Raw genomic sequence first — 13,417 nt, 5'->3', positions numbered from 1 at the left:
AGAAATTCCATCGGAATTAAATACAAAAGGCACAATTCCGAATTAAGTACAAGAAGACTGACTCTTCTTACTGTCTATGTTTTGAACCATTCCTGTGACACTAGTTATAGATTCTGATGCTTCACTTCAGGTTTACTGTATCCCTTGGACCTTCTTATTGACGATGAAACACAGAAATTGCATCGGAATTAAATTCAAAGGGCACAATGAAAACTTAAGTACAAGAAGACTGACTAATCCTACTGTCAATGATTTGAACCATTCCTGTGACTCTAGTTATAGATTACGATGCTTCATTTCAGGTTTACTGTATCCCTCTGATCTTCTTATTGACGATGAAACATAGAAATTGCATCGGAAGTAAATACAAAAGGCACAATGCCGAATTAAGTGCAAGAAGACTGACTCTTCTTACTGGCTATGTTTTGTACCATTCCTGTGACACTAGTTATAGATTTCGATGCTTGACTTCAGCTTTACTGTATCCCTTGGACCTTCTTATTGACGACGAAACAGAAATTGCATCGGAATTAAATACAAATGGCACAATGCCGACTTAAGTACAAGAAAACTATTCTTATTGTCTATGTTTTGAACCATTCCTGTGACACTAGTTATAGATTCCGATGCTACACTCCAGGTTTACTGCATCCCTTGGACCTGCTTATTGCCGATGAAACACAGAAATTGCATCCGAATGAAATACAAAAGGCACAATGCCGACGTAAGGACTAGAAGACTGACTCTTCTTACTGTCTATGTTTTGAACCATCTTTGTGACACTAGTTATAGATTCCGATGCTTCACTCCAGGTTTACTGTATCCCTTGGACCTTCTTATTGACGATGAAACCCAGAAATTGCATCGGAACTAAATACAAAAGACACAATGCCGACTTAAGTACAAGAAGACTGACTCATCTTACTGTCTATGTTATGAACCATTCCTGTGTCACTAGTTATAGATTCCGATGCTTCACTTCAGGTTTACTGCATCCCTTGGACCTTCTTATTGACGATGAAACATAGAAATCGCATCGGAATTAAATACAAAAGGCACAATGCCGAAATAAGTACAAGAAGACTGACTCTTCTTACTGGCTATGTCTTGAACCATTCCTGTGACACTAGTTATAGATTCCGATGCTTCACTTCTGGTTTACTGCATCCCTTGGACCTTCTTATTGACGATGAAACACAGAAATTGCATCAGAATTAAACACAAATGGCACGATGCCGACTTAAGTACAAAAAGACTGACTCTCCTTACTGACTATGTTTTGAACCATTCCTGTGAAACTAGTTATGGATTCCGATGCTACACTTCAGGTTTACTGTATCCCTCTGACCTCCTTGTTGACGATGAAACACAGAAATTGCATCGGAATTAAATACAAAAGGCACAATGCCAACTTAAGTACAAGAAGACTGACTCTTTTTACTGACTATGTTTTAAACCATTCCTGTGACACTAGTTATAGATTCCGATGCTTCCCTTCAGGTTTTCTGTATCCCTTGGACCTTATTATTGACGATGAAACACAGAAATTGCATCGGAATTAAATACAAATGGCACAATGCCGACTTAAGTATATGAAGACTGACCCTTCTTACTGTCTATGTTTCGAACCATTCCTGTGACACTAGTTATAGATTCCGATTCTTCACTTCAGGTTTACTGTATCCCTTGGACCTTCTTATTGACGATGAAACACAGAAATTGCATCGGAATTAAACACAAAAGGCACAATGCCGACTTAAGTACAAGAAGACTGACTCTTCTTACTGTCTGTGTTTTGGACCATTCCTGTGACACTAGTTATAGATTCCGATGCTTCACTTCAGGTTTACTGTATCCCTTGGACCTCCTTATTGACGATGAAACACAGAAATTGCATCGGAATTAAATACAAAAGGCAGAATGCCGAAATAAGTACAAGAAGACGGACTCTTCTTACTGGCTATGCTTTGAACCATTCCTGTGACACTAGTTATAGATTCTGATGCTTCACTTCAGGTTTACTGTATCCCTGTTATCTTCTTATTGTCGATGAAACCCAGAAATTGCATCGGAATTAAATACAACAGACACAATTCAGACTTAAGTACAAGATGACTGACTCATCTTACTGTCTATGTTTTGAACAATTCCTGTGACACTAGTTATAGATTCCGATGCTTCACTTCAGGTTTACTGTATCCCTAGGACCTTCTTATTGACGATGAAACACAGAAATTGCATCAGAATTAAACACAAAAGGCACAATGCCGACATAAGTATAAAACGACTGACTCTTGTTACTGACTATGATTTGAACCATTCCTGTGACACTAGTAATAGATTCCGATGCTTCACTACAGGTTTACTGCATCCCTCTGACCTTCTTATTGACGATGAAACACAGAAATTGCATCGGAATTAAATACAAAAGGCACAATGCTGACTTAAGTACAAGAAGACTGACTCTTTTTACTGACTATGTTTTGCACCACTCCTGTGACACTAGTTATAGATTCCGATTTTTCACTTCAGGTTTACTGTATCCCTTGGACCTTCTTATTGACGATGAAACACAGAAATTGCTTCGGAATTAAATACAAAAGGCACAGTGCCGACTTAAGTAAAAGAAGTCTGACTCTTCTTACTGACTATGTTTTGAACCATTCCTGTGACACTAGTTATAGATTACGGTGCTTCACTTCAGGTTTACTGTATCCCTCTGACATTATTATTGACGAGGAAACACAGAAATTGCATCGGAATTAAATAGAAACTCCACAATGCCTATTTAAGTACAAGAAGACTGACTCGTCTTACTGGCTATGTTTTGATCCATTCCTGTGACACTAGTTATAGATTCCGATGCTTCATTTCAGGTTTACTGTGTCCCTCTGATCTTCTTATTGACGATGAAACATAGAAATTGCATCGGAAGTAAATACAAAAGGCACAATGCCGAATTAAGTGCAAGAAGACTGACTCTTCTTACTGGCTATGTTTTGAACCATTCCTGTGACACTAGTTATAGATTTCGATGCTTGACTACAGTTTTACTGTATCCCTTGGACCTTCTTATTGACGACGAAACACAGAAATTTCATCGGAATTAAATACAAAAGGCACAATGCCGCCCTAAGTACAAGAAGGCTGACCATCCTTACTGTCTATGTTTCGAACCATTCGTGTGACACTAGTTATAGATTCCGATTCTTCACTTCAGGTTTACTGTATCCCTTGGACCATCTTATTGACGATGAAACACAGAAATTCCATCGGAATTAAATACAAAAGGCACAATTCCGAATTAAGTACAAGAAGACTGACTGTTCTTACTGTCTATGATTTGAACCATTCCTATGACACTAGTTATAGATTCTGATGCTTCACTTCAGGTTTACTGTATCCCTTGGACCTTCTTATTGACGATGAAACACAGAAATTGCATCGGAATTAAATTCAAAGGGCACAATGAAAACTTAAGTACAAGAAGACTGACTAATCCTACTGTCAATGATTTGAACCATTCCTGTGACTCTAGTTATAGATTACGATGCTTCACTTCAGGTTTACTGTATCCCTCTGATCTTCTTATTGACGATGAAACACAGAAATTGCATCGGAATTAAATACAAAAGGCACAATGCCGACTTAAGTACAAGAAGTGTGACTCATATTACTGTCTATGTTTTGAACCATTCCTGTGACACCAATTATAGATTCAGATGCTTCACTTCACGTTTACTGTATCCCTTGCACCTTCTTATTGACGATGAAACACAGAAATTGCATCGGAATTAAATACAAAAGGCACAATGCCGACTTAAGTACATGAAGAACGACTCTTCCTACTGACTAAGTTTTGAACCATTCCTGTGACACTAGTTATAGATTCCGACGCTTCACTTCAGGTTTACTGTATCCCTTGGACCTTCTTATTGACGATGAAACAAAGAAATTGCATCGGAATTAAATACAAAAGGCACAATGCCGAGTTAAGTACAAGAAGACTGACTCTTCCTACTATCTATGTTTTGAACCATTCCTGTGACACTAGTTATGGATTCCGATGCTTCACGTCATGTTTACTATATCCCTTGCACCTTCATATTGACGATGAAACACAGAAATTGCATCGGAATTAAATACAAAAGGCACAATGCCGACTTAAGTACATAGAGACCGACTCTTCCTACTGACTAAGTTTTGAACCATTCCTGTGACACTAGTTATAGATTCCGATGCTTCACTTCAAGAGTACTGTATTCCTTGGACATTCTTATTGACGTGAAAGACAGAAATTGCATCAGAATTAAACACAAAAGCACAATGCCGACTTAAGTACAAAAAGACTGACTCTTCTTACTGACTATGTTTTGAACCATTCCTGTGACACTAGTTATAGATTCCGATGCAACACTTCAGGTTTACTGTATCCCTTGGACCTTCTTATTGACGATGAAACACAGAAATTGCATCGGAATTAAATACAAAAGCACAATGCCGACTTAAGTACAAGAAGACTGACTGTTCTTACTGACTATGTTTTGAACCATTCCTGTGACACTAGTTATAGATTCCGGTGCTTCACTTCAGGTTTACTGTATCACTTGGACCTTCTTATTGACGATGAAACACAGAAATTGCATCGGAATTAAATACAAAAGGCACAATGCCGAATTAGGTGCAAGAAGACTGACTCTTCTTACTGGCTATGTTTTGAACCATTCCTGTGACACTAGTTATAGATTCCGATGCTTGACTTCAGTTTTATTGTATCCCTTGGAATTTCTTATTGACGACGAAACACAGAAATTGCATCGGAATTAAATACAAAAGGCACAATTCCGACTTAAGTCCAAGAAGACTGACCCTTCTTACTGTCTATGTTTCGAACCATTCCTGTGACACTAGTTATAGATTCTGATTCTTCACTTCAGGTTTACTGTATCGCTTGGACCTTCTTATTGACGATGAAACACAAAAATTGCATCGGAATTAAATACAAAAGGCACAATGCCGACTCCAGTACAAGAAGACTGACTCTTCTTACTGTCTATGTTTTGAACCATTCCTCTGACACTAGTTATAGATTCCGATGCTTCATTTCAGGTTTACTGTATCCCTCTGATCTTCTTATTGACGATAAAACACAGAAATTGCATCGGAATTAAATACAAAAGGCACAATGCCGACTTAAGAACAAGAAGACTGACTCATCTTACTGTCTATGTTTTGAACCATTCCTGTGACACTAGTTATTGATTCCGATGCTTCACTTCACGTTTACTGTATCCCTTGCACCTTCTTATTGACGATAAAACACAGAAATTGCATCGGAATTAAATACAAAAGGCACAGTGCCGACTTAAGTACAAGAAGACTGACTCTTCTTACTGACTATGTTTTGAACCAATCCTGTGTCACTAGTTATGGATCCCGGTGCTTAACTTCAGATTCACTGTATCCCTCTGACCTTCTTATTGACGAGGAAACACAGAAATTGCATCGGAATTAAATAGAAACGCCACAACGCCTACTTAAGTACAATATGACTGACCCTTCTTACTGTCTATGTTTTGAACCATTCCTGTGACACTAGTTATAGATTCCGAGGCTTCACTTCAGGTTTACTGTATCCCTTGGACCTACTTATTGACGATGAAACACAGAAATTGCATCTGAATTAAAAAGAAAAGGCACAATACCGCCTTAAGTACAAGAAGACTGACTCTTCTTACTGTCTATGATTTGAACCATTCCTGTGACACTAGTTATAGATTCCGATGCTTCACTTCAGGTTTTCTGTATCCCCTGGACCTTCTTATCGACGATGGAACACAGAAAGTCCATCGGAATTAAGTACAAAGGGCACCATGCCGACTTAAGTACAAGAAGACTGACTCTTCCTACAGTCAGTGATTTGAACCATTCCTGTGACACTAGTTATAGATTCCGATGCTTCACTTCAGATTTACTCTATCCCTCTCATCTTCTTATTGACGATGAAACACAAAAATTGCATCGGAATTAAATTCAAAAGGCACAATGCCGACTTAAGTACAAGAAGACTGACTCTTCTTACTGATTATGTTTTGAACCATTCCTAAGACACTAGTTATAGACTCTGATGCTTCACTTCAGGTTTACTGTATCCCTTGGACCTTCTTATTGACGACGAAACACAGAAATTGCATCGGAATTAAACACAAAAGGCAAAATGCCGACTTAAGTACAAGAAGACTGACTGTTCTTACTGACTATGTTTTGAACCATTCCTGTGACACTAGTTATACATTCCGGTGCTTCACTTCAGGTTTACTGTATCCCTTGGACCTTCTTATTGACGATGAAACACAGAAATTGCATCGGAATTATATACAAAAGGCACAATGCCGACTTAAGTACAAGAATACTGACTCTACTTACTGTCTATGTTTTGAACCATCCCTATGACACTAGTTATAGATTCCGATGCTTCACTCCAGGTTTACTGTATCCCTTGCACGTTCTTATTGACGATGAAACACAGAAATTGCATCGGAATTAAATACAAAAGGCACAATGCCGAGTTAAGTACAAGAAGACTGGCTCTTCTTACTGACTATGTTTTGAACCATTCCTGTAACACTAATTATAGATTCCGATGCTTCACTGGAGGTTTACTGTATCCCTCTGACCTTCTTATTGACGATGAAACACAGAAATTGCATCGGAATTAAATACAAAAGGCACAATTCCGAATTAAGTGCAAGAAGACTGACTCTTCTTACTGGCAATGATTTGAACCATTCCTGTGACACTAGTTATAGATTCCGATGCTTGACTTCAGTTTTACTGTATCCCTTGGACCTTCTTATTGACGACGAATCACAGAAATTGCATCGGAATTAAATATAAAAGGCACAATGCCGACTTAAGTAATAGAAGACTGACCCTTCTTACTGTCTATGTTTCGAACCATTTCTGTGACACTAGTTATAGATTCCGATGCTTCACTTCAGGTTTACTGTATCCCTTGGACCTTCTTATTGACGATGAAACACAGAAATTCCATTGGAATTAAGTACAAAAGGCACCATGCCGACTTAAGTACAAGAAGACTGACTTTTCCTACAGTCAGTGATTTGAACCATTCCTGTGACACTAGTTATAGATTCCGATGCTTCACTTCAGGTTTACTGTATCCCACGGACCTTATTATTGGCGATGAAACACAGAAATTGCATCGGAATTAAATACAAAGTGCACAATGCAAACTTATGTACAAGAAGACTGACTCTTCCTACTGTCAATGTTTTGAACCATTCCTGTGACTCTAGTTATAAATTCCGATGCTTCACTTCAGGTTTACTGTATCCCTCTGATCTTCTTATTGACGATAAAACACAGAAATTGCATCGGAATTAAATACAAAAGGCACAATGCCGACTTAAGTACAAGAAGACTGACTCATCTTACTGTCTATGTTTTGAACCATTCCCTTGACACTAGTTATAGATTCCGATGCTTCACTTCACGTTTACTGTATCCCTAGCACCTTCTTATTGACGATGAAACACAGAAATTGCATCGGAATTAAATACAAAAGGCACAATGCCGACTTAATTACATGAAGACCGACTCTTCCTACTGACTATGTTTTGAAACATTCCTGTGACACTAGTTATAGATTCCGATGCTTCACTTCAGGTTTACTGTATCCCTTGGACTTTCTTATTGACGATGAAACACAGAAATTGCATCGGAATTAAATACAAAAGGCACAGTGCCGACTTAAGTACAAGAAGACTGACTCTTCTTACTGACTATCTTTTTGAACCATTCCTGTGACACTAGTTATAGATTCCGATGCTTCATTTCAGGTTCACTGTATCCCTCTGACCTTCTTATTGACGAGGAAACACAGAAATTGCATCGGAATTAAATATAAACGCCACAATGCCTACATAAGTACAAGATGAGTGACCCTTCTTACTGTCTATGTTTTGAACCATTCCTGTGACACTAGTTATAGATTCAGAATCTTCACTTCAGGTTTACTGTATCCCTTGGACCTACTTATTGACGATGAAACACAGAAATTGTTTCGGAATTAAATAGAAAAGGCACAATGCTGACTTAAGTACAAGAAGACTGACTCTTCTTACTGTCTATACTTTGAACCATTCCTGTGACACTAGTTATGGATTCTGATGCTTCACTTCAGGTTTACTGTATTCCTTGGACCTTCTTATTGACGATGAATCATATAAATTACCTCGGAATTAAATACAAAAGGCACATGACCGCCTTAAGTACAAGAAGACTGACTCTTCTTACTGTCTATGTTTTGAACCATTCCTGTGACCCTAGGTATAGATTCCGATGCTTCACTTCAGGTTTTCTGTATCCCCTGGACCTTCTTATTGACGATGGAACACAGAAAGTCCATCGGAATTAAGTACAAAAGGAACCATGCCGACTTAAGTACAAGAAGATTGACTCTTCCTACAGTGAGTGATTTGAACCATTCCTGTGACACTAGTTATAGATTCCGATGCTTCACTTCACGTTTACTCTATCCCTCTGATCTTATTATTGACGATGAAACACAGAAATTGCATCGGAATTAAATACAAAAGGCACAATGCCGACTTAAGTACAGGAAGACTGGCTCTTCTTACTGACTATGTTTTGAACCATTCCTATGACACTAATTATAGATTCCGATGCTTCACTGGAGGTTTACTGTATCCCTCTGACCCTCTTATTGACGATGAAACACAGAAATTGCATCGGAATGAAATACAAAAGGCACAATGCCGACTTAAGTACTAGATGACTGACTCATCTTACTGTCTATGTTTTTAGCCATTCCTGTGACTCTAGTTATAGATTCCGATGCTTCACTTCAGGATTACTGTATCCCTTAGGACCTTGTTATTGACGCTGAAACATAGTAATTGCATCGGAATTAAACACAAAAGGCAAAATGCCGACTTAAGTAGAAAATTCTGACTCTTCTTACTGACTATGTTTTGAACCAATCCTGTGACACTAGTTATAGATTCCGATGCTTCCCTTGAGATTTACTGTATCCCTTGGACCTTCTTATTGACGATGAAACACAGAAATTGCATCGGAATTAAATAGATAAGGCACAATGTCGACTTAAGTACAAGGAGCCTGACTTTTCTTACTGTCTATGTTATGAACAATTCCTGTGACACTAGTTATAGATTCCGATGCTTCACTCCAGGTATACTGGATCCCTTGGACCTTCTTATTGACGATGAAACACAGAAATTGCATCGGAATTAAATAGAAAAGGCACAATGCCGACTTAAGTACAAGAAGACTGACTCTTCTTACTGTCTATGTTTTGATCCATTCCTGTGACACTAGTTATAGATTCCGATGCTTCCCTTCAGATTTACTGTATCCCTTGGACCTTCTTATTGACGATGAAACACAGAATTTGCATCGGAATTAAATACAATAGGCACAATGCCGACTTACGTACAAGAAGACTGACTCTTCCTACTGTCTATGTTTTCAACCATTTCTGTGACACTAGTTATAGATTACGATGCTTCACTTCACGTTTACTGTATCCCTTGGACCTTCTTATTGACGATGAAACACAGAAATTGCATCGGAATTAAATACAAAAGGCACAATGCCGACTTAAGGACAAGAAGACTGACTGATCTTACTGTCTATGTTTTGAACCATTCCTGTGACACTAGTTATAGATTCCGAAGCTACACTCCAGGTATACTGTATCCCTCTGACCTTCTTATTGACGAAGAAACACAGAAATTGCATCGGAATTAAATAGAAAAGGCACAATGTCGACTTAAGTACAAGGAGACTGACTCTTCTTACTGTCTATGTTATGAACCATTCCTGTGACACTAGTAATAGATTCCGATGCTTCACTCCAGGTTTACTGGATCCCTTGGACCTTCTTATTGACGATGAAACACAGAAATTGCATCGGGATTAAATAGAAAAAGCACAATGCCGCCTTATGTACAAGAAGACTTTCTCGTCCTACTCTCCATGTTTTGAACCATTCTTGTGAGACTAGTTTTGGATTCCAATGGTTCACTTCAGGTTTACTGTATCCCTCTGACCTTCTTATTGACGATGAAGCACAGAAATTGCATCGGAATTAGATACAAAAGGCACAATGCCGACTTAAGTACAAGAGGACTGAGTCTTCCTACTGTCTATGGTTTGAACCATTCCTGTGACACTAGTTACAGATTCCGATTCTTCACTTCAGGTTTACTGTATCCCTCTGACCTTATTGCTGATGAAACACAGAAATTGCATCGGAATTAGATACAAAAGGCACAATGCCGACTTAAGTACAAGAAGACTGACTCTTCCTACTGTCTATGTTTTGAACCATTTCTGTGAAACTAGATATAGAGTCCGATGCTTCACTTCAGGTTTACTGTATCCCTTGGGCCTTCTTATTGACGATGAATCACAGAAATTGTATCGGAATTAAATGCAAAAGGCACAATGCAGACTTAAGTACAAGAAGACTGACTCTTCTTACTGTCTATATTTTGAACCACTCCTGTGACACTAGTTATAGATTCCGATGCTTCACTTCAGGATTGCTGTATCCCTTAGGACCTTGTTATTGGCGCTGAAACACAGTAATTGACTCGGAATTAAACATAAAAGGCAAAATGCCGACTTAAATACAAAAATACTGACTCTTCTTACTGACTATGTTTTGAACCATTCCTGTGACACTAGTTATAGATTACGATGCTTCACTTCATGTTTACTGTATCCCTTGGACCTTCTTATTGACGATGAAACACAGAAATTGCGTCGGAATTAAATACAAAAGGCACAATGCCGACTTAAGTACATGAAGACCGACTCTTCCTACTGACTATGATTTGAACCATTCGTGTGACACTAGTTATGGATTCCGATGAATCACTTGAGGTTTACTGTGTACCTTGGACCTTCTTATTGACGAAGAAACACAGAAATTGCATCGGAATTAAATAGAAAAGGCACAATGTCGACTTAAGTACAAAGAGACTGACGCTTCTTACTGTCTATGTTATGAACCATTCCTGTGACACTAGTTATAGTTTCCGATGCTTCACTGTAGGTTTACTGGATCCCTTGGACCTTCTAATTGACGATGAAACACAGAAATTGCATCGGAATTAAATAGAAAAGGCACAATGCCGACTTAGGTACAAGAAACTGACTCTTCTTACTGTCTACGTTTTGATCCATTCCTGTGACACTAGTTATAGATTCCGATGCTTCCCTTCAAATTTACTGTATCCCTTGGACCTTCTTATTGACGATGAAACACAGAAATTGCATCGGAATGAAATACAAGAGGCACAATGCCGACTTAAGTACAAGAAGACTGACTCTTCCTACTGTCTATGTTTTGAACCATTTCTGTGAAACTAGTTATAGAGTCCGATGCTTCACTTCAGGTTTACTGTACCCCTTGGACCTTCTTATTGACGATGAAACACAGAAATTGCATCGGAATTAAATACAAAAGGCACAATGCCGACTTAAGTACAAGATGACTGACCCTTCCTACTGTCTATGTTTTGAACCATTCCTGTGACACTAGTTATAGATTCCGATGCTTCACTTCACGTTTACTGTATCCCTTGGACCTTCATAATGACGATGAAACACAGACATTGCATCGGAATTAAATACAAAAGGCACAATGCCGACTTAAGTACATGACGACCGACTCTTCCTACTGACTAAGTTTTGAACCATTCCTGTGACACTAGTTATAGATTCCGATGCTTCACTTGAGGTTTACTGTATCCCTTGGACCTTCTTATTGACGATGAAACACAGAATTGCATCGGAATTTAGTACAGAAGGCACAATGCCGACTTAAGTACATGATGACTGACTCTTCTTACTGTCTATGTTTTGAACCATTCCTGTGACACTAGTTATGGATTCCGATGCTACACTCCAGGTTTACTGTATCCCATGGACCTTCTTATTGACGATGAAACACAGAAATTGCATCGGCATTAAATACAAAAGGCACAATGCCGACTTAAGGACAAGAAGACTGACTGTTCTTACTGACTATGTTTTGAACCATTCCTGTGACACTAGTTATAGATTCCGATGCTTCACTTCAGGTTTATTGTATCCCTCTGACCTTCTTATTTACGATGAAACACAGAAACTGAATCGGAATTAAATAGAAAAGGCACAATGTCGACTTAAGTACAAGGAGACTGACTCGTCTTACTGTCTATGATTTGAACCATTCCTGTGACACTAGTTATAGATTCCGATGCTTCACTTCAGGTTTACTGTATCCCTTGGACCTTGTTATTGACGTTGAAACACAGAAATTGCATCGGAATTGAACACAAAAGGCACAATGCCGACATAAGTACAAAAATACTGACTCTTCTTACTGACTATGTTTTGAAACATTCCTGTGACACTAGTTATAGATTGCGATGCTTCACTTCAGGTTTACTGTATCCCTCTGACCATCTTATTGACGATGAAACACGGAAATTGCATCGGAATTAAATACAAAAGGCACAATGTCGACTTAAGTACAAGATGACTGACCCTTCTTATTGTCTACGTTTTGAAACATTCCTGTGACACTTGTTATAGATTCCGAGCCTTCACTTCAGGTTTACTGTATCCCTTGGACCTACTTATTGACGATGAAACACAGAAATTGCATTGGAATTAAATAGAAAAGGCACAATGCTGACTTAAGTACAAGAAGACTGACTCTTCTTACTGTCTATGCTTTGAACCATTCCTGTGACACTAGTTATGGATTCTGATGCTTCACTTCAGGTTTACTGTATTCCTTGGACCTTCTTATTGACGATGAATCATAGAAATTGCCTCGGAATTAAATACAAAAGGCACAATTACGCCGTAAGTACAAGGAGACTGACTCGTCTTACTGTCTATGATTTGAACCATTCCTGTGACCCTAGTTATAGATTCCGATGCTTCACTTCAGGTTTTCTGTATCCCCTGGACCTTCTTATTGACGATGGAACACAGAAAGTCCATCGGAATTAAGTACAACGGGCACCATGCCGACTTAAGTACAAGAAGATTGACTCTTCCTTCAGTCAGTGATTTGAACCATTCCTGTGACACTAGTTATAGATTCCGATGCTTCACTTAAGGTTTACTCTACCCCTCTGATCTTCTTATTGACGATGAAACACAGAAATTGCATCTGAATTAAATACAAAAGGCACAATGCCGACTTAAGTACAAGAAGACTGACTCTTCTTACTGATTATGTTTTGAACCATTCCTATGACACTAGTTATAGACTCTGATGCTTCACTTCAGGTTTACTGTATCCCTTGGACCTTCTTATTGATGACGAAACACAGAAATTGCATCG

Source organism: Schistocerca serialis, chromosome 12, assembly GCF_023864345.2.
Source record: "Schistocerca serialis cubense isolate TAMUIC-IGC-003099 chromosome 12, iqSchSeri2.2, whole genome shotgun sequence".
Taxonomy (NCBI): domain Eukaryota; kingdom Metazoa; phylum Arthropoda; class Insecta; order Orthoptera; family Acrididae; genus Schistocerca; species Schistocerca serialis.
This window is presented reverse-complemented; position numbering follows the sequence as displayed.